This window comes from Canis aureus, chromosome 6 (genome assembly GCF_053574225.1).
Source record: "Canis aureus isolate CA01 chromosome 6, VMU_Caureus_v.1.0, whole genome shotgun sequence".
Taxonomy (NCBI): Eukaryota; Metazoa; Chordata; class Mammalia; order Carnivora; family Canidae; genus Canis; species Canis aureus.
Window position 1 is genome coordinate 55168180 of NC_135616.1, and position 27344 is coordinate 55195523.

General features: G+C 37.5%; 1 long non-coding RNA gene and 1 pseudogene across 1 annotated transcript; one reads left to right on the forward strand and one right to left on the reverse strand.

The window, feature by feature from the left end:
* Positions 1 to 2475: 2475 nt before the first annotated feature.
* LOC144316555 (cytochrome c oxidase subunit 7A2-like, mitochondrial pseudogene) lies at positions 2476 to 7432 on the reverse strand (annotated as a pseudogene).
* A 13321-nt stretch (positions 7433 to 20753) lies between these two features.
* Positions 20754 to 27242, forward strand: LOC144315216 (uncharacterized). Its single transcript, XR_013380968.1, has 3 exons — positions 20754 to 20900; positions 21183 to 21285; positions 26789 to 27242. It is a non-coding gene; the product is annotated as an uncharacterized LOC144315216 (long non-coding RNA).
* Positions 27243 to 27344: the final 102 nt, after the last annotated feature.

Below are 27344 nucleotides of genomic sequence, written 5' to 3' on the forward strand. Positions count from 1 at the left end.
TAAGGAAATTTCCAGGTTATAAAACCAACACACAAAAATCAATTGTATTTCTATGCACTAACAATGACTAATCCAAAAAGGAGGTAAACAGTTCCATTTAAGATAGTATCAAAATGAATAAAATAGTTACAGATGAATTTAAACAAGGAAGCAAAAGATTTGTGCATGAAAAGTTATAAAACTTACTGAAAGAATTTAAAGAATACATAAATAAATGGAAAAACATCCCACGTTTATGGATTGGAAGATTTAATTCTGCTAAGATGACAATACTACTTAAAGTGACCTATAGATTTAATCCAATCCCTATCAAAATCCCAATTTTTTTTTTTTGCAGAAATAGAAAAAACAATCTTAAAATGTATATGAAATCTCAAGGGACTCAGAATAGCTAAAACAATCTTGAAAATAAAGAGCAAAAGTGGAAGAACTCCCTTCTTGATCTCAAAACTTACTACAAAACATAGTCCTCAAAATTGTATGGTACTGGCATAAGGACAGAAATATAGACAAATGGAACAGAATAGAGAATCCAAAATAAGCTTGAATATATAGTCTTGATTTTTAACAAGGATGCCAAAATCATTCAATGGGGAAAGGACAGTCTTTTTAATGACTGGTGCTGGGAAAACTGGATATCCATGTGTAAAACAGTGAAATTGTATGCTTCCTTATACCATATACAAAAATTACCACAATTGGATCAAACACTTAAACCTAAGAAATAAGACTCTTAGAAGAAAACACAGGAAAAAATCTCGTAACACTGCATTTGGCAATGATTTCTTGTATATGACACCAAAGGCCTAGACAAGAAAAGAGTAGACAAGTCAGACTTCATCAAAATTATAAACTGTTGTATATCAAAGGTTGCTGTCAACAGAATGAAGAGGTAACCCATGGAATAGGAGAAAATATTTGCAAAGCACATATCTAATAAGGGACTAATATCCAGAATATTTAAAGAGCTCCTACTACCTAACAACAAAAAACAAAGAATTGAAACATGAGCAAAAGACTTGAACAGACATTTCTCTAAAGAAGATATACAAATGGCCAATAAAACACACGAAAACATGTTCAACATCACTAGCCATAGGGAAACGAAAATCAAAACAACAATGAAATACCACTTGACACCTATTAAAATAACTATTATCCTAAAAAAAAAGGAAAAAATAAAAAGTATTGGTAAAGATGTGGAGATATTGAAACATTTGTGCATTGCTGGTGGGGATATAAAATGATATAGCTACCATGGGAAACACGGTGGCATTTTTCTCAAAAAGCTAAACAGAATTACCGCATGTTTCAGCAATTTCACTCTTTGATATATGCTCAAAAGAGTTGAAAGCAGGTATTCAAACAGGTACTTGTGTACCAGTTTTCATGGCAGCAGTATTCACATAAAACCAGAAAGTAGAAACCACCCAAGTGTTCATCAACAGATGAATGCATAAACAAAATGTGGTATATACATGCAATGGAATATTATCCAGCCTTAAAAAGGAATGAAAATCTAATATATGCTAAATATAATATATTGAAGATGATTTGTTTCTTTTAAAATTTGCTCTGACCTTAGTTCTATCCAGACATACTGGTGTGCCAAAATTCCTAGTAGTTTACTGTCACTTGAAATAAATTTTTTAAAGAGGGGATTTATAATTCCTTTATAATCTTCTAGTAGTTAAAAGAGGGAATTTACAATCCCTTATACTCAAATATCTCAGATGGTATCTTAATTTAGTATATATATCCCATATATGACCCTAGTTAATTGCATTGGACTTTTGTCAACTTGTACATAACTGCAAAGATTTGGAAAATTGAATCATCTAAAATATGTTCACAAATATTTTGCTGGTCACAACTTAATGTTTTCTTTCCAATCCTCACTTTTAATAAAACCATCACATCCTGTTTCTTAAAGATTCAATTCCAAAGTGGCTTTTGATTACACCAAAGACTAAAAATAGTTTGGTATGATTCACGATGTGTTTTTTTGTTGTTGTTGAGATTTTTCATTCATGTATTTATTCCACAATCAAAAAAATCATAATTTAAAGCCATAACATTTTGAAAAGATAAAGGAGACTTTGTGTCACAGTTGCATTAATAAAACACACTGGTCTAATGTGCAACACTAAACAGGTGTTGTCTGTTCCCGAGGTGGAATAAATACATAACAATTACACATAAAATTTCACTAAAGATCTGAGATGATCTTGAAACCTTGAAACTCTCCAACGAACAGAGGCAGATTGCACGTAATTTTTCTTAACATTTTACCACAAGAAGGAAAAATTCTCACGGTGTCGACTAGCGCAAACCCCTCTTTCATGCTCCTGGCCTTGGCTTCTCTCTTCCTCGGGAGCATCCAAATCCAGGAAAGCCTCTGTCCACCCTTCCCCCCCATATTCAAAAACACAACTGTGGGTCCCTAAGGACTTCAGCATAGACTGCTGCCAATAAGCCTAAATGTGCAACCTTCCTCTAGAACCTCCAGGGAAGTCAGGAGCCCAAGGAGCAGCAGCACTGCTTTACACAATAGTTTTAACTGTCCAATGAGCTCTGATGGACCATGTGTATTTCATAAACAAACCAAAATATTGCCTTAATATCTTTCTACTTTTCTAGAAAAATATTAAGTAAACCATTCAAGTAAAAAAGAAAAATATTTACAGAACAGTGAAAAATGAAAATTCAAAGGGTTTATGCCAGAAAGCAAATCAGTCCTCTGCAGCCTAAGTCATTTGTTTCTGCGCTGCAAAGCCAGGTAGAGAGCAATCAGACAGCAGATGGTCCCCCCACAATGTCAGTGCCATGGTGGTCCGGTAAAGCATTTGGTCAGGTAGGCCTCGTTTCAGGTGGATGGGCACACCATCAGACTTCTGGAAAAACTTCTGCAAAGTTCCAGAGGGAACTTTGTTTTTCCCAGCATAATCATATACAGTAAAATAAGAACTCAAGTTTGGTTGGTGTGGCAAATGTGGTAGGTGGTGCTTCTGGGGAAACCACAGGCCTTAATCCCTGCGGGCTATTATAGGCTTCGAAGCCCACGTTCCAATCAACTTCTGCGTGAAGCCGCTAAACCGGTGATACAGGAGGCGGGTGCCCCGGAACCCCGCAGGCGGGCCTGCACGACTGCCTCAGAGAAGGCGATTCACGAGGTTTGTCTATATATGCTGCTTCCCCTCCCTAACCCTGACTGCTGACCATCTTTTAGCATTTCTATGAGAATGTCGACACATAGAAAGATAGATCCCTATTTGACAAAATATTCTCATAATCTTAATGGAAAAAAGTTACTCTGTGATCTAATAAGTTGAGAAATAATTAATAGAATAGAGTTGGTATAAGAGTCTTTTTCTGATTTAGAGAGACAAATTCAGTTTTTTACCCTAAAATTTGAAATTAGAAATTGAATTTTTGTAGCTTCTCTACAAGGAAGCTTCCTTGTTTCTACTGTGTCAATTTTTTTAAAGATTTATTTATTTATTTGTTTGTTTGTTTATTTATTCATGAGAGACAGAGAGAGAGAGAGAGAGAGAGAGAGGCAGAGACACAGGCAGAGGGAGAAGCAGGCTCCATGCCCGGACCCCGACTCAATCCCGGGACTTCAGGATCACGCCCTGGGCCAAAGGCAGGTGCTAAACCGCTGAGCCACCCAGGGATCCCCAAGTTTTTTTTTTTTTTAATCGTGAAAGAGTATTGGAGTTTGTCCAGTGCTTTTTTGTATTAATTGATCATATGCTTTGTTTTATTAATAGTATATTACTTTTATCGATTTTCACATGTTAATGTAACATTGCATTCCTGGGATAAATTTCTCTTGGTCACGGTGTATAATCCTTCTTATGTGTTGTTAGATTCATTTTGCTAGTATTTTTTTTTTTTTTTTTAGGATTTTATTTATTTATCCATGAGAGATACAGAGAGAGAGAGAGAGAGAGAGAGGCAGAGAAGCAGGCTCCACACAGGGAGCCCGATATGGGACTCGATGCCAGGTCTCCAGGATCATGCCCTGGGCTGAAGGCGGTGCTAAACCGATGAGCCACCCGGGCTGCCCCGCATTTTGCTAGTATTTTTTGAAGATTTTTAGATTTACATCCATCAGAGATATTGGTCTGTCATTTTCTTTGTGATATCCTTGTCTGATTTTCAAAACAGGAAAATGCTGGCCTCATAGAATGATTGTAAAGTGTTTCTTTCTCTCTTCCCTCCCCTGCAGCCACTTCAAATAGTCTAGTCAGTATTAATTCTTTTTTAAATGTTTGGTGGAATTCACCAATGGAATCATCTGAACTTGGATTTTTATTTATGAAGTTTTTAAATTACTAATTCAGTCTCTTAATATGTATGGGTCTATTCAGATTTCTTATTTCTGCTTGAGGCTATTTTGGTAGTTTGTGTCCTAGGAATTTGTCCATTTCACCTAAAGTTTTAAGACTTGTCATACAGTTTTTCATATTCCCTTATAATCTTCTCTAATATTGCTAGTAAAGTCCCTCTTATATCCTTGTTAGTCTAGCAAATTGAGTATTCTCTCTTTTTATCTTGCTAGCATGGCTAAAGACTTCTCAATTTTGTTGTATTTTTCAAAAAACTAACTTTTAGATTTTTTTCTATTATTTTTCTATTCTCTATTTCAGTTATTTCTACTCTAATCTTTGTTATTTTCTTCATTCTGTTTGCTTTCAGTTTGGTTTTTGCTTTTTTCTGAATTTATTAAGGTAAAAGTTTATCAATTTGAGATCTTTCTCTTTTTTAAATATAGGCACTTATTTGCACCTATAAGTTGCACCTATAAGTTCTTTTTAGGAACTACTTTAGCTGCATTCCATAATTTAGTATACTTTCTTTTTTTATTTGAATACTTGTCATTGTATTTTCTAATTTCCCTCATGATTTCTTCTTTGATCCATTAGTTATAAATTTCTACATATTTGTGAATTTTCCAAATTTCCTTCTCATTCTTGATACCTAATATAATTCCAGTGGTGTCAAAGAAAATAACTGGTATAGGTGTGAGTCAATGAAATTTACTGATGCCTGTTTTACAGTTTAGCATATAATTTATCCTGACAAATTTTTATATGCACTGAAGAAAAATGTATATTCTGCTATTGTTGAGTGGAACATTTTGTAGATGTTAGATTTAGTTGATTAGTTTTGTTCTTCTAATTCTTTGTTGAATTTTTGGGATTGAACTCTTTTACTTTTACTTTTTTTACTTTTACTTTTTTTCTTTTTTTTTTTTACTTTTTTGGGGGATTGAACTCTTACTTTCAACCTATTTGTGTCTTTGAATTTAAAGCATGTTTCTTGTACACAAAATATAAATGGATTGTATTATGTTTTCATATATTCTGCAAACCTATACCTTTTGATAGGAGTGTTTAATTCACTTATCTTTATTATAATTGCTGATAGATATGATTTATATATGGCATTTTGCTCTTGTTTGTAATATATGGCTTATGTCTTTTCGCTCCTTTGTTTTTCTGTTACTTTATTTTTTTGTGTTAAATACATATTTTCTACTCTACCCATTTGATTTCCTTGTTGTTTCTCTTATTATATTTTTTATTTTAATAGTTGTTGCCTTAGAGATTCAATTAGCATTTTAACTTAAAACAGTCTAGTTCGGGTTAATATTAACTTTATGCAATAGTATATAAAACCTTTGCTTTGATATACCTCTGCTCCCTCTCCCTTTTTAGTATTAGTATTTTCATACAGATTATATATTTATACATTCCAAGTACAACAGTTTTATAGTTATTGCTTTATGCAGTTATCTTTTAAATCAGATAAAAGAATAAAAGAGAAACAAAAATATGTTTATACTGTCTTATATTTATCTACCTACTTACCTTTTCTAGTGCTCTTTATTTATTCATGTGGATTTGAGTTACCATCTGGTGTCTTTTCTTTTTAGCCTGACGGGCTTCTTTTAGTATTTCTTATTGGATAACTACGCTAATAACAAAGTGTCTCAGAATTTGTTTATCTGGGAATATCTTAATTTCCCCTTCATTTGTGAAGGATAGTTTTACTGGATATATCATTCTTGGCTGACAGTCTCTTTCTTTAGTATTTTGAATATGTCATCCCACTTCCTTCTGGCTTCTATGGTTTCTGATGAGTATCCTTTATATGTGATTAGTCACTTTTCTTCTTGCTTTCAAGATTCTATCTTTGTCTTTCAAATGTTTGTTTATGAAGTATCTTTGTGTAGATCTCTCTGAGTTTATCTTATAGTTTATGGAGGTTTTGGGATATGTTGATTTATTAATGCTTTTCATCAAATTTTGGAAGTTTGTGGTTATTATTTCTTCAAGTATTCTTTCTGCCCCATTCTCTTTTCTTTCCTTCTTAGACACTAATTTTTCATATGTTTATATGCTTGAGTGTGTTTGCAGGTCTCTGAGGTACCACTCTTTTTTTTTTTTTTCATTCTTTTCCTTTCTGTTTCTAAGGACTGGACAATCTTAATTGGCCTATCTTCAAACTCATTGATTCTTTCTTCTGCAAGCTCAATTATTTTAGCACCTCTAGTGAACTTTTTAATTTCAATTTTGTACTTTTCAACTCTAGAATGTCTGAGTTATTTTTTAAATTCCTTTTTATTGCTATTCTCCAATTGATAAGATATTATTGTCATACTTTCTTTTAATTATATTATTATCTTAATATTTTATAATAACTGATTTAAAGCCTTGTCTACTAAGTCCATGATTGGTTTTCCTTCAGGGGCATTTTCCCTTAGCTCTCCTTTATTCCTGTGTATGTGTCATATTTTCATTTTTTTGCATGTCTCATAATTTTTGTTGAAAGTGGATACTTTAGATACTATATTTTATATTATAATAACTACGGTATCAGATCCTCATCCCCTCCAAAGTTTGTTATTGTTGCTGATATTCTGTAATATGTGGCCACTGAGTTCTCTGATAGGTTTCTTTTTTTTAAGTTCTCATTTTTAATCTGGACTTCTAAGGGTCATCCTTGAACCAGTATTGTTTAGTGACAGCCAACAATCTTGCATAAGATTTTCCTAAAAGCTTTACTTGTATGTCACCTTTCGCCAATGGGATCTGTGTGTGAAGACATGTCTTCAAACCTCGAGCAATTTATTAAACAGTCTTAGCTTTCATTTCCTGCCTATGCAGGAACTCAATGTCAGCCAAACATGGACTGGAATGACTAGAGCCTTCTTTTTTTCCCAGGTCAAGTCTTGCATACACGCTGTCTTCTAGATCTCTAGCAATATATCAGGGCTTTTTAAAGTTCCCCAGTTCTAGTTGTGGAAGGGTCTCAGTGGAAACATCCAGATGCACATACCTGGGGATCCTGAAGGATGGTACTCAGGTGATTCTGAAGTTCTTTCCTTATTTTCCAAGGCCTGTCCTTGGTACTCAAACATGTGGCCAAATGTTTAGGTGTTGTTAGGAACAGTAGACTGGTTAAGACCCAGTATCTGGATGAAGTAGTTGCCACATTTAAAATATCATATAAATGCCATATACTGTGGATTCTAGCCACAGATGCTTACATGTCCTCCAAAAGGTTAAGTGAAGCCAGTTGTACCTGACAGGTCACCAATGCAAGAAATATATCTGAGTGGCTTTCCACTGAGAATGAGAATAAGGTTTTAGAGAATGCCGCATGCATTCCAATCACTTGTCTTAACTGTTGCCATGAGGTTACACTTGGCAAAGAGAGGGGGGCAGGAGTAGAGATGGGGAGATGAAATCTGAGAAGCATTTACCCAAAAGAGACTAAATCATTCAAAATACATTATTCAAACTGGAAGAGCCTGTGTTGCAAGAAATAGGGAATCTTTGTATAAGAAGAAACATGACTATGCTTTCATTGAGATAGAAGACTCCACTGCTTCTGTTTCCTGAGTCTTGAATGCCCTCCATCTCTACCCCTTTTCCACCTGACTGGCTACCTGTCCCTAATGAATTAACTTGAACATCTGTTTCTTATTCCCCAGTCTGAGTTGAAGACTGGTTCTCTGGCTCCCGCAGTACCTTACCCATCTCTATCTTCCTCCCACCAATACTGCATGTATTCACTTTTCTGTTTCTCCCACTGAACTGTGAGCTCCTGGATGCCTTTTGTCAGTGTTTAATCTAGTACCTGGGAAAAAGAAGTTATTCATTTCAGTATGTATGACTGAAGTATGTAGTACTGACTGTTAATTACTTTTTATTCTGTTTCTTAAATTTTACCACTTTGTACTTTTTATTCACTCGAATTATTGAGCACCTACCATAGATTTAGTACTAAATAAAATTCAGTCCTTAAAGCTGAAGAGCTTATAATTCTTTGGGGCAGATAAATGCAACTTCAAAATCCAATGTATTAAATACTTTAAGAAAAAAAAGTTGTGGGATCAGAATAGACAAAGCTCTAACTTTCATGTGGTATCAAGATAGATCTAATATAGAAGGATATGTTTTATTTGAACCTCAAAGAATAAGTTAAATTTCACAAAAAAATATGGATGTGGTGGAGAGAATCACTGAACAGTATGTGAAAAGCAAGACAAGATTATTCAAGTTTACATGTTTATTTTTTTTCAAGTTTACATGTTTAACATTTATTATTCCATCCAAGACTTGAAAAGATGGAGATAGATTGACTAAAAGCCTCAACTATATTTACTAGGTGGAGTCTAGAAGATACTTGAATTATAACTTTATGTCATAATAACTATGGTATCAGATCCCCATCCCCTCCAAAGTCTGTTATTGTTACATATTCTGTAATATGTGGCCACTGAGTTTTCTGAGAGGTTTCTTTTTTGTTTTTTTAGTTCTCATTTTTATTTTTAATCTGGGTTTCTAAGGGTCATCCTTGAACTACTGAGTTTCAATGTCAAGGTAATTTCTAAATAAAAATGCAGACTTAATCATCGTATCATTCCATCATTAAGTGGGAAAGGATTTTCAGTGTAACGTCTTCCAATTACATTGGAATGAAATGTAACTTCATTTCATTTCATTTCATCCATTTCAGGGATGAAAATGTAAAATTCTTCCTGAAGTATCCATGTCAGGAGTTCATCCCGTAGTCTGGCCCATATTCTGGCCATGCTTTCTCTAGAGTGAAATGCTGAAGAGAGACATGTACTACTTGGGCCTAAATGCCATCTTTATCCAAAACCAGAGACATTAAAGTGCATGAAGATTAAATCAGATGCATATCTGGAATTCCTAACATTTATTATGGTGTGAAGAAGTGAATAATAAAGGACATTGAGATTTTCAGTGTGTGAAACTCTTGAATATTCATGTACACTACCTCGAACAATATCTTGCTTCTCTCTCTCTCTCTCTCTCTCTTTGTGTAGATTATATTCTATTTCCCTTTCTCTGGCTAAGTAAATTTCTGCCTACTACTTGCTCTATTATGTTTGCCTTTCACTCAGTCACTAGTTACCCAAAAATAAACATTGAGTATCTATAATGAGATTTTAACTATAAAGGTAAAACATACACAATAATATAGAGAATACATAACATACTACAGCATACATACAGAATCACAATGTCACACAGCTGAAACTAACATAACACTGTGTGTCAACTATACTCAAATAAAAAATTTTTTAAATAAAATAAGAAGAATAAGCATCAAAAAATTTTAAAGATCAGAGCGGGCACTTGATGGGATAAGCACTGGGTGTTATGCTATATGTTGGCAAATTGAATTTAAATTTAAAAATCTAAAAAATAAATAAAGATCAGAGAGAGAAAGAGGGGTATATGAGGTCAGAAGAAAGATAATCGGAAAGGACAAACATTATATGGCCTCATTCATCTGGGGAATACAAAAATTAATAAAAGGGAATAAAGGGAAAAGAGAGAAAATGAGTGAAAATATCAGTGAGGGTGACAAAATATGAGAGACACCTAACTCTGGGAAATGAACAAAGGGTAGTAGAAGGGGAAGTGAGCAGGGGGTTGGGGTGACTGGGTGATGGGCACTGAGGGGGGAGCACTGGGTGTTATGCTATATGTTGGCAAATTGAACTCCAATAAAATAAAAAAGTAAAAAAATAAAAAGAAGAAAGATAACAGAGATGAGGTGGAATGTGGGGATGGTGGCTTGAGCTAAGAATAGATGAAAAGATGGGGGGTGAGTGTTTACCTTTGAAGAGGAGACAAGAGGATGCAATTAAGGGAATGCAGAGGGCTTCTGATGAGCCAGCAAATTCTAGTTTTTTAATTTGATAATAAATATATGAATGTTCTTTTCACAATATCTTATTAAGCCATTCATTTGTTTTATGAAATTTTCTGTATGTGCTAAATTTTATAATAAAATAGTTTAGAAAAGAGATTGATGGGTGGGAAAAGGCTGAGTTAATTAAAAATAAGGTGTCCTTAAATCCTTAACACTGGGAAGTCAAAGCTAAGTAAGACAAATTTGAGTTTCATGGCTATCCAGAGGCTCCCATTGTATACACCGGAAGGAGAGATGGTAACTGGAGATAAGTCTGGAAAGGTGAACCTAGACAAGATCACAAACACTGTACACATGTTGCTAAAGCACTTCACTTTCTTCCAATAAGTAAGAGAGAACCATAAAGGGCTTTAAGCATATTTATGTGATGAGATTTTCATTATAGAGAGATAACTCTGGTCATAATATAGAATATGGATTGGGGAAATGAGGTAAAACTGAGGGTACAATATCTGATAAAGACTTATATTGTTCTAACTGCTCAGTTACATGTTTTCCTTCCCTAGTAGTTTTGTGACCTGTTGTATCACAATCTTATATTGTCCAGAATAGTGTACACAATCCTTGTGAGTGAACACCAGCTGCTTTAATCCTTTTTATTAGTGTAGAAAAAAAGAAACAGAAATATTAGTTGAATGAATGAATGGACTGCTGAATTATCTTAATGTCTTGATACTTTTAAAACCTGTTGAGAAAAAGAAAAAAAAATAAAAATAAAACCTGTTGAGTTATGCCCAAATTTATCAACATTATTTGGTTAGCTTCTAAATTTTGATATACTCTTAATTGCATTTATCCCATCTCTATCTCCTTCAATCCCTTTCACCATACCAGGAAAATTTAAAAAGCAATTTATAGAACATAAGACCCTATGAGTATATATGTATATAAAAATATAAGTGCAATATAAATAAAGGAGGACATATTGCTAAGCTTTTCTTGTAGGCATCGTAGGGTTTTTGTTTACAAGGTCACAGAGTCACTGACCAGAACCTAGGCTTGAGAAAACATTGATAGGAAAGAAGAAGAGCAAAGAACCAGAAATCATGTTATTGGTGTCAGCAGTTCCTTAACTGTATAATGCTTGCATCATGTCTGTAGGGAAATATGAGAATATGAGTTATTTTTGAATTTTCTTTTCCATGTTCTGACAAGAACCCTTCCCTTTTTTTTTTTTTTTGTCTTAATGGTGTTTTTTTGTTTCTTTGTTTTCTTTTAAGTAAAATGCCCTAGCATTAATAGGAGGAAAGAAGTTCCAGAAAACATCAGTGATATTTTTTCTAGTTTTTTTTTCCAGTTTTTATAGGAATCTTGTGTGGCTCTGTACATATGTGTATAGGTGTTTTTGAGGTTGGAGTGAAAAAAAATGAGTGGAGTGCAGAGGACTTTATTCTTTTCTGCTAATTCTCAACATACCAGGATACAGGAAAACTTCAGGAAGGACCTAAGATAATACAGAATCAATACAAACTAAGGCCAATTTTGAAAAGCTATATAAGACCTCTTACCTTAAACCAGCAAGATAGTAAAGATCAGCCAGTGGTCATATTTGGAAATCTCTAACTACCTCAGACAGTAGACTTTAGGATGGAAACTTCACCAGGTATTACCCAGAAAGAAAAGAAGCCTATCTTATGGGGGAAACATCCTTCTAAGCCGATCTACTTCTAATATTCTCAGGTCTGGGTGTGGAAAAATAAATGAAGAGCCATGTACTATATTCTAAATATTGGAAAGTTCTAAGTCAAACTAAGAGGCTGTTAAATTAAATATGTTTTATCATCTTACATAGATTGTAATAGTTTGGAAGACCAAGTTCAAGTTCAGAATTTGTAGACTCTTCTCAGAGTTCTGTACTTGAATATGGTAGGATGAGAGAGCTAGTCCTCACACCCTCAGCCCAAAGCTTCCTCCCTATTTCCACCTCTGGCTGTGTTCCATAATACAATGAGCTATGAAGACATGCTTAGGCAATCCAGCCTACCCATCCAAGCTCTGTCAGTATCCCCTGGGCCTACCTTTGGGTCATCTTTTGGATGAGTTTTAGAAAAAGTGTGAGTTCATGGACCACAGCATAAGTTACTGGTGTCTGAGAAGAGAAGAGCCAGGGGAGACTGAAGGCCCAAAACAAACTGTACTTTAACTTAATTGAGAATAAGAATTCTTTCTCTGATTCAACCTTAGATTTCACACTTGACCAGCAGGGGAAAACAGGAAGAAATCTAGTAGAAGTGGTTGTTTTTAGTAAGGGTTTGCTGAGCTCATTAAAAGAGTTGAAAGAAATGGCACCTGGGTGGCTCAGTCAGTTCAACATCCATCTCTTGATTTTGGTGCAGGTCATGATTTCAAGGCTGTGATATTGGGCCCCGTGTTGGGCTCTGTGCTGAGTGTGGAACATGGTTAAGACATTCTCTCACTCTCTCCCTTTCCCTCTGCAGCTACCCCAAAGGGGGCGGGGGAGAATTGAGAGAACTTTGACAAAGAAGCAAAGAATATTGAATTTTGGTCCCAGATCTATCACTCACCAACAGGTCTACCCCCAAAATTTGTGGATCCATAGGTAGAGGACAAAGGGAGGTCCTACACTGTATACCTAGCTGTGTAAAAGTTAAAATCAAGTATCAAGCTGTTAAATAAAATATGTTCTGCCCTCTTACTTTGACAAATATGCCCTCATAATGATTTGAAAGGCTGTTACAAATTTGAAATTCTTGGCCTTTTCAAAGTTAGTATGGAAAATGATGGTGCCAAAAGTCTGCTCCTGACCTGACCCTCAACCCTACCCTTGGTTCCTCCTACATATTGAAGGATCTCACCTGAATGTGTGTCAACACCTTAACTTACACATCCAAACAATATTCAGAGCCATCCCCTCTCCCAACCTTTCCTATCCTTGAGGCAAACTGCTGCTCTGACCACTCTGAGGCCTAAGGATGTGCACACCACAAGCATGGTTCAGTCTCTTGTGGATGGACATAGGGAAAAAACCCAAATAGGTAAGCCTAGAAGCAGGTAAATGAAGTAGTCCTCATACTCCAGGTAGGCATAACCACTTGGCTGTATAAATCCTCACCAATGAAGAGCACAGCCAAGGAAAGGCTAGCATGTGGTTCATGTGCTACAAGTACTACCTACACATGTACCTGGCTCCTGGGGACAAACTGCCCCTGGAGGCCATCATCAAGCATCTTTGAAAGCCACTGGGATTCAGGCTTCATGGCCTCCTCACCCTGAAGACTAGTCCAATGGGGGCAAGAAACTGGGAGCTAAAAAGCCTGACCAGTTCAGACTACCTGCTGAGGTCATAGCTGCCAGACACTGGGGAAACAGTTCTTCTAGGTCTCAGGGCTGGAGGTGTCTGAGGTTGATCCTGGACAAGAAGTTGTAGCTGTGGCATTTAATAACAAATAGTGAAGTTCTTTTTTTTTAAATTTCCCAGCTATGGTTAATAAAAAGCAAATTTTATGTTGGTGAAAGACTAGACAAATAGGTCAGTGGGGGGATCCCTGGGTGGCTCAGCAGTTTAGCCCCTGCCTTCGGCCCAGGTTGTGATCCTGGACTCCCAGGATCGAGTCCCGCATCAGTCTCTCTGCATGGAGCCTGCTTCTCTCTCTGCCTGTGTCTCTGCCTCTCTCTCTCTCTCTATGTCTCTCATGAATAACTAAATAAAAATATTTAAACAACAACAACAACAACAAACCAAATAGGCCAATGGAACAAAATAGAGAACTCAGGGATAGACCCACATGTCGACCAATCTTTGACAAAGGGACAAAGGCAATACAATGGAACAAAAATGGTCTTTTCAAAAAATGGTGCTGGAACAACTTGATACCTACATGTAAAAAAACAAAATTTAAACATAAACATTATATGTTTTACAAAAATTAACTCCAAATGTAAAAGACAAAAGTATAAACTTCCTAGAAGATAATATAGGAGAAAATCTGGATGACCTTGGGTTCAGTGATGACTTTTTATTTAAAAAAATTTTTTTAGATTTATTTATTATTTGAGAGGGAGAGAGACAGACTGTGTGGGTGGGGAGGAGCAGAGGGAGAGGGAGAAAAGAATCTCAAGTGGACTCACTGCTGAGCGAGGAGCCTGACACAGGGCTCAATCTCCCAGTCCTGATATCATGATCTGAGTTGAAACCAAGTTGGACACTTAAATGACTGAGCCACTACGATGCCCCATCATGATGATTTTTTAGATACCACAACAAAAGCATGATCCATGAAAGAATTGATAAACTGGATTTCATTCAAATTAAAATTTTCTGCTCTGCAAAAGACACTGTCAAGAGAATGAAAACACAAGTCACAGATTAGTAGAAAATAATTTGCAAAACGTATGTCCGATGAAGAACTGTGACCCAAAATATACAAAGAACTCTTAAAACTTAATGATAAGAAAACAAACAATCCAATTAAAAAATAGACCAAACAGCTTATCAAATAACTCACCAAAAAAGATATACAAATGACAAATAAGCATATGAAAAGATGTTCCACGTCATATGTCATCAGGGAAATACATATTAAAACATAATGACTTAACCACTACACACCTACTAGAATGGCCAAAATCCAGAACACCAACATCAAATGCTGGTGAGAATGTGAAGTAAGGGGAACTCTCATTCATTGCTGGTGTTACGGCCACTTTGGAAAACAGTTTGATAGTTTCTTACAGAACTAAACATATTCTTACCATATAATCCAAAATTGTACTCTTTAGCATTTACTCACTGAAGCTTAAAACTTATATCCACACAAAAACCTACACATATAAGTTCATATCAGCTGTATTCATAATTTCCCAAACCACGAAGCAACTAAGATGTTCTTCAGTAGGGGAGTGGATAAACTGAGGGATATATCCAGACAATGGAATGTCATCCAGCACTAAAGAGATGAATGGGAGGAAGTGGGGCAGAAGGAGAGGGAGAGGGAGAATTCCAAGAAGGATCCATGCCCAGTGCAGAGCCCAACACAGGGCACAATCCCACGATCCTGACTTCATGATGACCCAAGCTGCAATCAAGAGTCGGACACTTAACCAACTAAGCCAGCCAGGTGCCCTTGAATTTTATTTTTAAAAAGATATTGCTGTAGTCTGATTTGTGTCCCCTCAAAATTCATATATTGAAATTTTCATCACTAATGTCATTGGTATTAGGAGGTGGGATTTGGGGGAGATTATTAGGCCATGAGAGGAGAGCCCTCCTGAATGGAATTAATGCCCTTATAAACACATACACACACACAAAACAGAGAGCTCCCTCACCCCTTCCACCATGTGAAGACACAGTTAGAAGATGTCTATCTATGCTTCAGGAAGTCCTCACCAGACACCAAATCTGCCAGAACCTTGATTTTGAACTTCCCAGACTCCAGAACTCTGAGAAATTAATCTCTGTTGTTACAAACCAGCCTGTCTATGGTTTTCTGTTACAGCAGGCTGAACAGACTAAGACAGAAATCTAGGAAGAAAAAAACAAAAACCACAACACAGTTGGTGGTCAACCTACTCCCACCAGTTTCTGTAAAATACTTGTTAATCGTTTTTTATTTTATATAGCTTATCTCATGTAATTTACTTTATCCTCATTTCAGTGATGGGGCATGAAGAGGTTAAAGAATGTGGCAGAAAGCACACAGATAGATAGTACTTGGTGGGACCAGGACTGAACCCTTGTCTGATTTTCTAGAACACACTCTTTAAGCCCTGGGCCTCGCTATCTTCTGGACTTGAAAAACCTGCATCCTACCTAACCCAACAACTAGCCTTGCCATCTTGGGCTGATGTATTTAATCTTTCTGTATTCTTTTGTAAAATAGAGAAAATTATGTCACTTTCCTAGGACTGTTCTAGGGCTGGAGGATTCAAGCTATGAAAAGCACCTATGAAAACAGAATGCTAGGTATGCTGTAAGTGTTGCTTCCTCCTTTCCCTCTTTCCTTCCTTCCTTCTTTCTTTGGCTTGTTGGCTATTTTCTCTGACTACTTTCTTTTGACTCTGAATGTGCAATTCACAGTAATGATACTGATTTTCCTTTTGGCATACTTATTAGCCAAACACTTCCCTCTACCTGTCTTAAGTCTTCATTTCGACTGTGATCACCTTGTTGCTCATTTTGTTTTTGTAATAGGCCACCACAAGTCTTTTGTTCTATGGGGAAGAGAAGAAGACAGGGTGTAATGTACAAATTATGAGAGTAGGAGGCTCTCATAACCCTGTCATCACTCCTGGAAATGATCTTGTAAGGCACATACCCTTTCACTGAAGTCAGCAGTTCTGTTTTGACGCAGAGGGACAGAAAAGCCTCCTGAGGACGTCTGTTCTTCAGTTCCTGCACATACAAGTTAGGGGCTGGCACTTACTTGGTTTGGGCTGTCTTCTACTTTCTACAATTATGAGCCCCTTGAGAACTGCATCCTCTTGACTTTACGGGTGAATCACGAATACCGTATGTGAAATTAAGTTGCTGGCACAGATCTGGAGGATCAATCTCCTTTCCTGAGGAGAATAAGCTATTTTATTCTCTGCTTAATGTGGTCTAAAGCAAGACCGGTCTATAGAAGGAGAGAAAAAAAAAATCAACTTAAAATCAGAGGAGCTGAGTGATTGGGAACAGACTTCATCCCCAAAGCGGTGTCTCCATTCATTGGGTGGATTGGAGAAAGCAAAAGTCTGAGTTGCTTGCTCCTCCCACTGGACAGGGATGCCAATTTTTATCCTAACTGAAAGAAAATCCCCTCTGACTGTTCCGCCCACCAGAGATTCCTCCTGGGCGGGCCCAGGCTGTTTGCATCACTCCTGCTTGCACAGGACCGGTTGCATCACTGAGAAGCGGAAGCCCTGGAGGGATCTGTCTCTGCCAGTTTCTCTAAGTTGTTATTACTTTTAAAAGTGAAACCAAATATCTGCTTCCTCCATTTAGCACATTCCTGAGGAGCTGCAGCCACATGCTAGATTCGCCAGGCAAGGGAGGGAGCCCTGGGCTCAGAAGTAAAGGCCAGCTTCCTTCTTTTGTGATTCAGAGCCTAGTTACAGCTCAAACCTCTGCCAACTTGCCTTTAATTCCCCCCAACTGCCAGGTTTTTTAAGTCATCGAAGAGGTCCTGCCTTCCTAATACCCAAATAAGGAGATTCAGGTGGGGTCCTGCTCTCAGAGAGACTGAAGGGCTTGGAGTAGACTGGGCCTGGGGTTCAGTGCCAAGATGACCCTGGGACCCAAGGATTTGGAATAATGATTCTTTTTGAAATCATGCAAAATAGGCCCATGAGACACTGGCTGGTACCTAATTAAGGCAGCTTTGCAAGTACCAAGTTTATTCCCTTCCTTGTTTTTGAGCTCCTTGTTATGTAAAGCCTAAGAAGGTTTTTTTGAATAAAGAAAGGCTAGAGAGGAAAACCCAACATGTTCTCCTTTGTCTTTGGTGTACCTATAGGTTGAGGGGGATTCCAGTTTGAAGACCTGGCTATAAACATCCCATGGTATTCATCTTGTGCCCCAGCTCCTCGCCTCTACCTTTACCTACTTCTCTGACTTTGAATTTGCTGAACCAGGGGCACCCTTTTCAGCTGCTGTGTGGTGCTACGTCATGGGCTTCCTCTGTTCGCTGGCATCGTGCAGACTGCTCAGTCACTGCCTGCCCAGAAGTGGAAAGAGCTGAGCCAGCTTCTTATGAATGAAAAGGAAGGAATCATCATAGTCACACCCCACTGCTTTTCCCAAGCAGCTTCCCGGGTATTAACTTGTGCTAACAAATGAAGGGGAAATTTCTTAGGTATAAATTTCCACACCTCAACTCCAAACAGCACAAACTTGCTCCATCCTGAAGCCTAAAAGGAATGTTTTGCAGATAATCAGTGTGTTCTAACTTAATTCTTTAGATTCTTTCTTGCATTCCATTGCTGGCCTGGATTTGTACCCAAGAGGCAGTTTGCAGAAGGATAAATACTGAACAAGGCATATGTTTTTCCACTGAATCTTCCAAACATATTACCATTATAAAATTCAGACTATCAGATGTTTTCTAAAGCTCAGGACTCCATCTTAATTGCTGAGACTTAGCCTGGAAAAATGTTTTATAAATAAAAGCCTCAAAAAAAAAAAAAAAAAAGAAAGAAAGAAAAGACTTTCTTTAGGCACTTTTTTAAAGGACAAAGCTAGAAATAACTGGATGCCACCTGTCCTTCACAGTCACATGCTATTCCAAGCAGGCAAACTGAAGGGAGTGCTCTGGGTGGCATGCTCTAAATGGCACTTTCACTGGAGACCAGAAAGTCATTGCCTTATTTTTGTGTAATGTCTCACACACAACTCTTAAGGATAAGGAGGAGTTAGCCAGGTTAGCAATGTAACAAACCCCGGCTGGAACTGGAAATTCAATGGTGCCAAGACTCTCTTTCAGTCTTTTTCTGATTTATCTGCATGTGGACCTCATCCTCTCTCACTGCTGAGTAGTTTTCTACACATTTGGGTAAAACATGCTCACCAACTCTTGAGTTTGACCTCTTGCAACTTCTACCAGCTGAGATGGTATCTCTTCCTCCACCTTCAATTTTTTTCTCTCTCTTCTCAAGCCCAAAAGTCCTTTGGCAGATAGTTCATTGACTCAGTTTGGAAGACCCAGAGAATGGTTGAATCTGACCAGAGATTTGAAACAATGAGATATGTTCATGGAAAACCAAAATGTTTTGAATGGCTCAAGTGAGTAAGTCGCTAGTGGCCAAGATCATGAATGGTCTTCTAGAACGTATTTGAGTTTTACTTTGAAGATAATGAAGGAGTCATCGGCAGATTTTAAACAGAGTAGCAGCAGGATAAGAGTATATTTTAGTAAGCACACATTCACGTGGAAGACAAGACTTGCAAGGTATTGAGTCGGTGCAGCCATGCATCAACACCTGCGAACTACCGTGTCGTCTCCTTTCTGCACATCTGTGCCTCAGGTGAGATGCAGTGCCAGAGTGGCAATGACCTGGGCTCCACCTTTAGCCTTTAGCTAGACCAAGAGCCACAAGGCCTTGCCCCCTTTAATTGGATCAGCAGAATCTAGTGGAATACACTTAGTCCTGACCCAGGGTAAAGAGAGAATATTTGTGGGTCCTGATTCCAAAGAAGCTTTTTCACCACACTCTCTCTGCCCTGCTTGCCATAAGAGAATGCATCTGAGGGATTATGTTAATAGAAACAGCTTTCATTACTTTCTAGAGTCATTATGGCCCTCAAGAAAGAGGGGGGAAAGTTCATTTTAATTGCATGTTTGGGAACTACGTTAGAAGTGTCTCTACTTAAGTGTAGGAGAGCAAAAAAATTTTCTTAAATCTCTTAGAGTTCCTAGCTGGGCCTGAAAATTAAACTGACAAAGACAGCACAAAAACAGATACATAAATAAACGGAACAGAAAAAAAAAAAGCCCAGAAATAAATTCTAATTATATGGTCAATTAATCTATGACAAAAGAGGCAAAAATATGCAATTGGAAAAAGTTTCTCCAGCAAATGGTACTGAAAAAAACTGGACGAATACAAGCAAAAGAATGAAATTGGATGACTTTTTACACTATACACAAAAATACACTCAAAATGGATGAAAGATCTGCATGTGGGACTTGCAACCATAAAAATCCCAGAAAAGAGCACAGGCAGAAATCAATGGAAAGAAAGAAAGCAATGATGAATCTTCAGAGGTCAAAAACCAAGAGAAAGTAGGCACCCAAAGAAGACAGGCAACATTTGGGTGCATAATGGCTGAAAAATTTCCAGAATTGCTAAAATTTTACTATCAGGTTCAGGACATCTCAAACAAGGTAAATGAAAGGAGACTTACACTCATTGTACTAAATATACTCATCTGCACTTGACATCAATTTCCACCCCCCTTCTATGGGTTTGGTTTGATTTGGATCCATTCAGTTCTGTTGTTCATTGGGAACGCTACAGACTACATTTCCTAGATTCCACAGCTGAGGTTCTGGATGTGATTTAGCTTCTGCTTGTACTCTCCTGTGCAACTTGGAAGACAAAAGGGAAGCAAGGCTGTCTCCCTGCTACAGCTCTGTCTGATATGAGTACAGTCCTAAGATATGAATGCTTCAAGATAACGGTGACAACTGCACTCAATGATGCAGAACCTGACAGGCACAAGCATGGCAATTCCACAGGTATTTGAGGCATTTAGGCTGCTGGACACAGCATTTCTCCATTGGGTCACCCACTCATAGAGCTTCCTGATTTCTAAACTGCAGCTGCATCGGTAAGTTCTGCACCCAGGAGTGAGGACAGACCCCGCCTACCTTCCCCCATGTTAAATGTCACTTGTTCCCTGTATTAAGTCTCAATCTCCTTCCTCCTAACCCTGAGGAAGCTAGCAGAGAAGAAATGAAAAATATATAGAAAATCATCACTCCCAAATGCTCTGTGTTCACTCTGAGGAGCAGCTGCCACTCCTCTGCCTCTGTCTCTGTCTCAGTATTAGATGGAACTCCTTATTCCAGGTGCCTGCCTGGAAGGGTCCCTGAATGGCTGGAGGGAAGAAGCTTTGCTTCAGCCGCTGCCACCTCTGATTGCCTGGATCATCTGCTGCAATGCTGCACCTCTGACATCTGGCCCTCTGACAGGTTTCTGCTCTCTTTTTTCATAGAACTCTTGCAACAGTCCCTTCTATAGTGATTTTTCCTCCTTTTCATTTCCATTTGTTTTTTCCTTGATAAGTTGCAGCCTTATAAGAATAATGATAGCTCTTGGGATGTGTTAGTTCTGCTGTAACATTTTTTGCTTACCAATTTATTTTTTTCAGATTTTGTTTTTTTCATTTCCACCAATTTCCTTAGGACTTAGGCCTTTTCCTCCTACATAATCAAATTAAGTATTTTATTTGTTTATTGTCTCATTATTTTTAGCAGATAAAGCATTGAAGATAAGAATTGACCTCTGAGTATTTCTGTGACTTCATCCCAAAGGTTTTCTGTATTATGAGGAGCTCTAATTTTGAATTTATCCAAGGTCTGTTATTAAGTCATTGGCTTATGTATTTTTTAGTGGTTATACTGGGGAGTTTTAAAACTTTTTTCATATGAATTTTGTCATTATTTATTTGAATTCTTGCAATAATAATAGTAATAACAATGAAGTATTACCGATAACTATTTCTTGTTGTATTGCAATGTGACCAGAGAACACAACCTGGAGAATTTCTTCTGTTGTTCATTTATTTGGATCCAAGAAAAGTGATTCTACTTATTAGAAATTCCTGAACTTGTCTTACTGATATTCACTGATGTTCTCAAACAATGTGTGTAGGCACTAAAGCCAAACAAAGTGTGCAGATGTCTGAAGCCATGAGCCTCCCAGATGTCACTTGAGGTGTATTCACAGGATAAGATATCACAATCTAAAACTGCTTTGTAACAAATTGAAAGGAAACTCCCCCCTCAATAAGCCAAATTCCTAGCCTAATCTGCTCTCTCAATTTGAAAATTTCCCACATTTTCTTGTCAATCTGGTACATGCAGACATTTTTCCATTGAGTTAATGTAGTTTAGTTCCTCTTAAAAATATCATTACTCATTCTACTCCTGTGGCCACATCACTTTAGCAGACTGGTTGACACCATCATTTCTCTCTGACACATGCCATTCTGCAATTATTGGTTTGCAATGATAAATCTGCCACACAGGGAGCAAGTACCATTTTTGGTTTATTTTTGCATCTCTAGAGCCTAACTCACTATGTATTACATACATGCTTGCTGAGTTCAGTTAATCAAATTTTGAAAGCATTTTGTTTTTTAAAAAAACATGTACCTGTCCTTTATTTCTATAATAAGATGTTAGGAAGAGATGCTTGCCCCTTCATCTCACTCGTAGGAGTATGGCTTTCCATTAGGCTACTGAAAAAAAGCTTAATTTGTGATCACTGTGTGTTATAAAGGTTTGAGGTTTAATGTTCACCCAAAGATGGTTTCTGGGTGGTGCTGGATGGTGCTGAGTGGCTCAGTCAGTTAAAGCATCCAACTCTTAGCATCTGCGCTCAGTGTGGAGTCTCCTTCAGATTCTCTCTCCCTTTCCCTCTGTCCCCCAATCATGCTCTCACTCTCTCATGCATGTTCTCTCTCTCCCTCAAAAAGAAAATAATTACAATAAAATAAAATATTCATCCAAAGAACCTCAACTTGAATATGAGCTAACTGCTCTGGTGGTAAGGAAACAGAACATACTATTATATTGAGATTGGCCAACACTACTAGAGTTCGTCAAGGCAAAGATGTTGATGGGAACCAGGTGTGAGAGCTCACCTTGGGTGTTTGTCCTATACAGTCACCTAAAGAGGCAGTGGAACCCCAGCAGCAAAAACCTGGAAATGAATGCCTACAGAAAGCACAGAAACTACAGAAAGCTCAAGTGACCATCTAGATTAGAGAAGTATCTGCTCAGGATAAGGGAACTGAACTCTGAGAGACTTGAACCAACTTTCAAAGAGCCACAAAAGTGCTTCATGAAAGACTCTGCTTTAAACACTTGCCATATTTAAACTGACTTTATTTGGTTAGTTCAATTGATGCTTTTTCTATTCTTTTACATTCCCACACCAGCAAGGAAAGAAAGGATGAAAAGAGAGTTAGGAAAGAAGTTAACCATGCCCTTCTTTCCTACTAGAAGCTTCCAGGCTGAAAGAGGCTGATCCATAGGTAGGAGGAAATGAGCCATTGGATCACATTGGATCACATTTTGAGAGCTCCTAGATACTGTAATTACTGAACATATTACTGTGTTCCTTACTTAAAATGACCATATGTTCTGAATAGAAAAGTCCTGGGTCTACCAGAATCTTCAGAATAGGGAAAGCTTGCTTCTGAATAAACATTAAAGGGATGAAGGGAGACAATGGACCTGCACTCTGCTTATATCATGAGTTATATAAGGTCACTCTACTGCTTAGACTTCATGTGGTCCATCCCCAGTGACAGATACAGGGCAGTTCTAAAGCCAAGAGTTACAAAAGCTATAAAGAGCCAATATAATGTCAGCAGGTCTCCTAGTTCCAAAAAGAGAATTTACTCTGGCAACTTTAAGCAGAAAAGGAATTTGTTACAGGATATTAAATAGCCCAAGGGGATGGAGAAATAAACTTATGGTTGGGTTTCCAGAAACTCCTCTCAGAACCTCACTACAGAATGGTGCTTCTACATTGACTCTGACCTCAGAACCAAGCCACAGCCGTCTACGCATAGCGTTTTTCCTCACATAGCTCACTCTGAAGTTGCATGTCTACTTGATAGAATCTAGATGACCTGCCAGCATCATTCTACTCAATAAAGGTGGAAATCATAATAGAACAATCAAAGTATAGACTCTGTTCAAAAGACATTGGAGGGACACCTGGGTTACTCATCAGTTAAGCATCTGACTCTTGGTTTCAGCTCAGGTCATGATCTCAGGTTCCTGAGATTGAGCCCCACATTGGGCTCCATGCTCAGCGTAGAGTCTGCTTATTCCTCTCCCTCTGCTCCTCCCCTTCCACTCTCTCTCTCATAAATAAAGTTTTTTTTAAAAAAAGACCTTGGACAGCCATACATGACAACGTCTTTAACTCACAGCAAAAATACTTAGTATGCCCTTTATTCTGATTTCCCATCCTGTTCATTGCACCGTAGAGCTTTTTTCTTGGCTTTTTTCCAAAGCCTGGAGGAATGTCTAGGTTTCATAGCTCTTTTTGATTATAGGAGGCTTGTGCCTGTTTAGGATCCACAAAGTTGGATCCTAGTTGCTGCGCTAACTGCCTTAACAGTTTTATTTTTTCTGCTATTCAATCTTAACACTTAGCTATGGACCATCGTGTCCATGCAAACTTCTCAGGGAACTACAACTCACGAGGACTTCTTTTTCGGACAATAGCAGTCCGTATCTGTCTCATTCATCTGCACTTGTAACATCTTTCACTGTGTTGTTATTTAACTATTATCTTGTTTGTAAAGGCGGCTAGAATGGAGTGAAGAGAACTCTCTCAAAAGTTACTTCTCTTAGACATTCATACATGAACATGACAAGCATTCAGAAACTATTTGTATAATTGTCACATTTAGAAGGCAGGACACCACTGGATAGTAAGCTTCTGAAAAACAATCCAAAGTCACGTGATCAAAGTTTTGCTACTTTTTCAGTGTGTACCCACCTTTCCCATGGCTTATAGGGAGCCTGCCCACACAAAGTATCTAACTCAGTGCTTATTTGCCACTCCCACGTTTCAGTGTCTCTGTCCACTTCAGTATCAATCCCAAAAGCATGGCTAGCTTCCAAATTATTTTTCACAATTCTCTAAAGAAAGCTTCTGTAATACCAGTGTGAGCTGTGAGGACATGTCATAAGCAAGCTATGTGACTTGTGACATATGCTGTAGGTCAGTGGCTCCTGAAGAGCTTCTGGGGCATAAGTGAACCTTCACAAACAACTTGGTCTGGACTAGCATCAAATGACTCCCTCCTATGAAAACCAATCTCTTCTTCCTCATAAGAATTTCTTTTTACACTGTTTTCTAAGAGGGAATAGTTCGGTTTGTTACCTTTGGTGCCTCTTTTTCATGGTATAGGCTTTCTTTAATGGTTTGGGCATTTTTGTACTGAGGATCCTGGTTTTAGGTCTGCCTATTCTGGTTACCTGCCTCTGGTCATTGTGAGAGGGGACAAGGGCATGAAGCTGGACCTTAGTCTTACTCTCTGCTTTCAGAACGTACATATACCACTGCCCACTGCATCACACAACAACCAAATTACTTCAGATATACTGACTCAATTCATCACCATGATGAAGGCTCCAGGGTCCCTCCCACTTCTTGTATCTGTGGACTCTAGGCTTGGGAGCCATTCAATCACTTCTACCTCCACCATTATTTTTTCCTGCTTGTGATTTGGTTTATAATTTTGGAGGATTTATTTCCTTGTAGATTAGCTCTAGTGTGATTTTTATCCATTTGGTATCCTCAAAATCTCTCATTCACTGACATAGTAACTATCTAGGGTCTATCTGGCTAGTGTTTATTACAACTGATATCCCCTTAATAGTAGATTGTCATAACAGTTTATAATTTACAAAACTCTTATGATTATCTCATTTAACTCTCTATTAGTTTTAAAACTAATAGTCCCTTAATAGTATGTTGTCATAACAGTTTATAATTTACAAAACTCTTATGATTATCTCACAAAATTCTCACAATTTTGTCATGAAATATTACAAATAAAGAGAGAGCAATTTGAGAGTTTGGTGACTTGTGCAAAGTCACACAATCATAAATGAAGGAAATGAGATCCATGTACTCTATGCAATATAAGTAGGTCACAGGAAGCCCAGTTTTCCTGCAAAGTGTCAAAAGTTCCATTCACATCTTCTTCCCCCATTGGAACAACTGTCTTACCTGTAGGACTCACATTCCAACTCAATCCCTTTATTATGTTGACTAGAACTTTTGATAACGTTCATCTCCATGGTTAGTCATGGTCAATTTTTCACCAAGTTTTAAGCATTTTCAGTACTTACATTTTTAATACTTTAGTTACAAAGAACCCTTCTTTATCTTACTAATGTCAATCAATTTTAGCATCTACCTGGAACACTTAGCTTAACAAAAACAATGAAGTTAGCTCAGGCATGACAGAAGAGAATGTCCAGATCAATAAGCAATGTCTGCCATGAGGTGGAGGGGATGGTGACAGCTTTGAGACACTTAAACCTACAGTTCTCCACTTATTCTGCCTGCATTTCTCTTCACAATGACCTGTCTTTCCTGCTGGCTAAGTTTCCTTTAGTGGGTATGAGACTCAAGTATATTATTATATACTTACATCAAAATATTTCTAGTTTGTCAAGACTATCTATCTGTTCCACAGTGACTTTTAAAGGATTTGGCTGACTTTGACCGAATTTGCTACAGTTACAAAAAGAATCCAGATATGCAGCGAGTTTTATTTATATTTCAATCTATTTTGACATTGACCAGGAAGGTAGGAGTAGGTGACTATTGATAAAATATTTCAATATGTGAGTAATTTCATTAGGTAATTTTTAAACAAACACAAACAAAAGTTGATATATAAGTCTCAGAATGCAGCGTCTCTGGTCCTTGGTCCCAAATCTTTAGAATTCCAGAACTCCATTTGAATACCTTAAAAGGAGAAAGTTCAGAAAGTACTCCTTTATTCGGTGATAGAACCTAAAGCCAAGGGAAACAAAGAACTGATTTTTTAAACTCTTGAAACTCAGCTACTTTCTTTGGTCAGTCTTTGAGGGTGGATGTTTTATTACTTGCCCAAATCATTGGAATTTTTGGAAATCCCAGGTAAGTCCTCTATTTTAAGTAACAATTTTATGTTATCTTACACTCACAGACTCATCCACGTAAATCACAAGCAGTATAATTCACTCTTCACCAATAAGTATCTCCAACCAGTTTTCAATCTCTCCCTAGACACAGACCCCAAGATAAACTAACTTCTGACAATTTATTTTTTCAGAAAGAGAACAAAGAACAAGAAAGTGTGAGTAATAATAAAAACTGGAAAATAAATTCAAACTTACGCAAAGAGTTGATGGTATCAGTACTGCATCTGGCACAAGGAGACATATTCCTCCAAACTCATTACTTAACCTCAAAAGAGCCAAACTGACTTCTTGGATTTTGTTTGGTTTAAATTACAGATGATGTTTTCTTTGAAAAAATATTCATTCTTGAATGAATTTTCCTCTAAACCATGGAGTGTGGAAAGGGAGGAGAACAAGGAAGAGGAAGAGTGAAGAGTACCTATTGATAATGGCAGATCATAGACAAAAGTGGAAATCTGCCATCTCTTCTTCCTCCTGTGGAACAGGAGTCTATGTCATGTAATATCAGAAAAACAAAAAGGACCACCCATCTCTTTCAGAGAAGCTACATTCAGAACTCCTTTTATAAGACAAAATAGCCTAGTTAGTAGCTCATTTGAATAAATTCATAATTTTTACTTTGGTGTGAATTTGTCCACTAATTTATTCATTTTCATTCACTTGTCACCGTACATTTATTAACTGGCT